The sequence below is a fragment of the Mus caroli genome, unplaced genomic scaffold (genome assembly GCF_978045245.1).
Source record: "Mus caroli unplaced genomic scaffold, Mus_caroli_1 scaffold_2, whole genome shotgun sequence".
NCBI lineage: Eukaryota > Metazoa > Chordata > Mammalia > Rodentia > Muridae > Mus > Mus caroli.
The window spans coordinates 4,021,684-4,026,361 of record NW_028227257.1 but is presented as its reverse complement, the minus strand read 5'-3'; positions in this window follow the sequence as shown (position 1 = coordinate 4,026,361).

Sequence of the window (4,678 nt, the reverse complement as noted above, 5' to 3'; positions counted from 1 at the left end):
GAAAGAAGTAAAATATTCTAGGCCTTTAGGCCCAAGTTTGGGAATGTGGCCTCTGTGGCTCAGTGCTCCGAGGTGTGCTAGTCATAAAACAGATAGTGACATTCCTTCCTCCACCCACCTGCTTCCTGGGTTCAAAGAGTGTTCATTCAAAGAAAGTCACCCTGACCCACCCTGACCATTGCTGGAACCTGCAATGCAAGTGTGCTATCTTTAGGGGCTCTTAGAAACTGTCTTGAGAAATAACCCTCACAATTACCAGGTATTCCTTGTGACATTTGTGACTTTATACTTCCTTGTGACTCTTAACTGGTATTTTTGGTATTTTCCAACAACGCCCTCCCCACCTCCTTGAGTTGTGGTTTCTTCCTTTAAATACCCCCTTACTCAGCTACTCGGGGCACCATGGTCCTCTACCCCTCTGTGGTGTATGACCATGGGCCCGAGAGCACTCTTGAATAAAAATCCTCTTGCAGTTGCAGCAAGACCGTTTCTTGTGTGATTTGGGTTGTCGCCTCTCCTGAGTCAGAACATGGGAGAGTCCTCACGTTGTGGGTCTTTCAGCCCTGCATAGTGACATTTAAGTTCCATACATTCCCACTCCAAGGCCTAGAGGGCCACCCCCACCCCTGTAAATCCACACTCAGGAAGAATCAAAGGACAAGGGCCTCTGTTATGATCACCACATGGACCAAGAGAACCACACTCTGACCCACAGTCCATTTAGAACCAGCAGATCAGACTCAAATAGCTCTGCAGACTTGCTCCTCCTGTACTGTCAATGGAGATTACTATAATAACCAGGGGATGGCTTGTGGTCTTCCAGGCAGCTTGTAACACATGCATCTGAGGAGAATCCTGCAAAGAACCTGCAAGCTACCTTCCCCTAGTGTTCCTGATTGTTAGGCCTGCCCAGAGTCCCTCATTAGCATGGAAAACCCAGCTGGTCCTCAGGGCAACAGCAGCTCCTTCACTGTGTGATCACAGAGCAAATGACTCAGACAGCTGAAACCTTCCAAGCTCTGCTGTTACACCCTACAAGCAGACAAAGCCCAAGTCTGGAAAATTTACATTTAAAAGAATATTCTAGTCCTGGAGACCAAGTATTTTCCATTTTAAAGGTCCAGCATCCTTTCTTTGTATATTCAATTATACATGCAATACCCACTATAGCCATCTCTACTTCTTACTGGGGAAGTCCTGCAGCCAACCTGCAATCAAATTCATACATTAACAATAATTTAAAAGTGAAAGTGACTATGACAGAAATATATGTTATCTCTTTAAAAATAGGAATGGAGCTGGGCTTGGTGGCACACGCCTTTAATCCCAGCACTTGGGAGGCAGAAGCACAGAAGCAGGCAGATTTCTGAGCTCGAGGCCAGCCTGGTCTACAGAGTGAGTTCCAGGACAGCCAGGACTACACAGAGAAACCCTGTCGCAAAAAAAAAAAAAAAAAAAAAAAAAAGGAATTCTTAATTTTGGGGTAATATTGGAGAATAGAAACACGTAAGAGGTCACCTATGGATACTGAAAATGAAATTTAAAAAGTAAAACCGAAAAATAACTTAAAAAAGATAAAAATAATTGAAAAAAATATATTACCATACTGATTTGTTCTACATTTCTGGTAGAACAAATGGCACTAATAAGATACTGTTTGACCTTGCCCCTATGTGCTTTGTTAACTACTGAGATCTATAATGTGATACACACAGCTACAGCTAATGGCATTTGTTTTACATTTCTGAGCTCACTCAAATATGTCACCAATAATTGCACATATCTCATAATACAGATCCAAAATGGGAATTCATTCCCCACTGGCTCAAGCTAACCTGCCCAAATTAAACACCCACCAATCTAGTATTACTAAATTATATTCATAAATTAATACAATCTGTGAAATTACAAAATCATTCTCACTGCCTGTATCATGTCCTTCTCCATAACGATGAGCCCTGCAGCATACTCCCCATTCCTTTTATCTGTGACCTAGCTCTTGTCTGCACTGCATTACCTGAGAGTGTACACAGGAAACTGTTTCTCTCATTCTCATCTTGCCCACTATATTGCCACACACAAGCCGCAGCTACAAATGTTTGTCCAGACGCAGTCTTATAATAAAGTTACTCAGAGGCCACAGTCTCGTCCAAAAGGAGATTAGGTCCACAAAATACCTCACAGGTGGCCCCATCTGTCTGGCTGATGCTTACCATCCTGCCTCTGGGAAGACATATTACACATGTATCCTTTTCTAAGATGCTAGGTCCTCCCCTTTGTGGGAGATGACATTGCACTTACCATGTCTGAAGTTATGAGCTTGCTTGAACTAACCTCACAGCATCCAGCGAAGACACTAAGAACAGGTCACACAGAAATACTGAGATCAGCTGATTTACACAGAGGAACATGCAGGCTTAGTACCTGGAAGTGTCACTGTCTCTTCGGACTGGCAACTCCTTGTGGAGGTTCTGATGGCTATTGAGTCTTATTGACATGAGCACCACCCTTAGGGTTAGAGTGTGCTGAAGGGACACCACAGAGTGGTTCCAGCCTGGGCCAATCCTTTTCCAGATCTGCAGATTTGCAGTTTAGTGTGTCTCCTCCAATAGTCTGTTCTCTCCCCAAGCCCTTGGAAGAGGCTAAGATCCCGATCCCTGCTGCTTACCTGCCTGCCTCTCCCCTTTCTGGGCAGTGCCCCTGGGTTCACTGCTTTGAAAGTTTGGAGCTTGCCTGAGCTCAAAATCCAGCACTCAGGAGGCATTTCCCCTTCTTCCTCCTGGAATCAAGCTGGATACCTTACATTCCCCATCAATCAGCTTACACTGGAGTTACCAAACTGTCCACAGGTGGTCAGTGCCAGAATATTAGTAACTGAAGAGAGATTTTAGGACATAAGATTTTGTGTTGTGGCTTCAGGCTGGGTTCAGGTAAACTGCAAGTGCTTTCCACCCAATGGCTATGAGACAAGGCTCAGAGCAATGCAGGACACATGTTAGACACGTTGGAGCACTCTTGTTAATCAGCACATTGTCCTCATTGGTTTGGTAAAACAAACATAAGAACAACAAACCCACACCTATATTGGTAAAATATATCACTGTACTGATTTGAAAAAGATCAGGCCTTTCTTAGAAGAAGGAATGATATTAATAAGATAGTGTTTGACCTTGCCCCTATGTGCTTTGTTAACTACTGAGATCCATAACGTGACACACACAGCTACAGCTAATGGCATGTGTTTTACATTTCTGATACATAACATCTATATAGTACAGATCCTAAAACAGAAATTCATTATCATTGGCTCAAGCTAACTTGCACAAATTAAGCACCCACCAATCTAGTTTTATTTAATAACATGCATTATTTAATACATTTAGTGAAATTACAAAAGTATTCACCCTGCCTGACTCGTATCTCTAGAATGGTGACACCTAGAGAGATTCCCTTAAGCTTTCATCTATAATCTAGCTATCTCCTGCCCTACTTCACCAGACAGAGATAACAGTAAACCATTGCTCCTGTTCTCTACTGAAGGTAGAAGAAATGAACAGTTCATTATATGACTCAAATGAGCAATTATAAAACACTACTTTGCTACATTCTTTAACTCAAGAATTTAGAATTTATATCAAGAGGAAAGCAAGGTCATTGCCCTGCGCAGCAGCAGGCCAGGATCAAGGCTACCTGAGTCAATATAGCTTCTCTTAGAAACATCTCTATAAGGAGAAGAAGAGACAGCTCTCCCAGAATTAACATGCCATCCCAGAAAATAATCACTGCATATACAACTAAAATATTAATTAGTAAGAATTGTTAATGACATCATGAATTCAGCTGCGGCTAATGCTCAAAGACAGCCCAAAACAGGTTTTTTGGATTCCACACATGCTCTCATCCATAAGGATCTTTCCAGTTCAGTCCCCAGGTTATTTTGAACAATTTAAATATGGACTAGAGATTACAAGTCCTAATTAAGACAGCTAGGAGATATACAAAGCAAAGACCCCCAGAATCATTTATTAAGTGCCTCAGAGCCCTGAAATAGCAAGCCATTTCTCAGTGATGGGTTCCTGAGTTGGAGGTCCCAGGAGATGAGAAAAATAGCAAAAGGAGAAGGTAGAATTTACAACAGCTGCAGTGGGGAGAGCTTACACAAGCTATGTCTTATGCCAAGTAAACTTTTTAAGAGTAGCATCTTGTATCCTACTTACAGGGATAAGTGGAAAGAAATGGAGACCTCTATGAAGTCTGCAGAAAATAGCATACACTGGGACAAACTCAGAAGTCTAATAAAACAGCACTGCAAAACATAACTGCCAAGTATCAAAAAACCACGACTAACCAAGCCCCAGTGAACTTGGGGCTGAGAATCATATTGCCACATTGTGGAAAAAGTTGGAATCTCAGGATCTGAATCTCCTCCTCCCAGAAGCCCTAGCCACAGACCATTGCCACCTCTCCTAAAGCTAATACTGGCTTAAGAGAAAGAGCACTGTTTTGTATTCAACACACAAGGGCCTTAAGTCAAGCTCCTAAAGCTTAAGGCTCCAGGCTTTTAAAGGTCTGGAATTTAGGATTGAGATATGCAATTCTCCACACATTAGGATCAAGCTTTACTTGAGTGGACCAGCCCTCAACACAATAGTATTTTTCCTTTCAAAGACCTGTCACC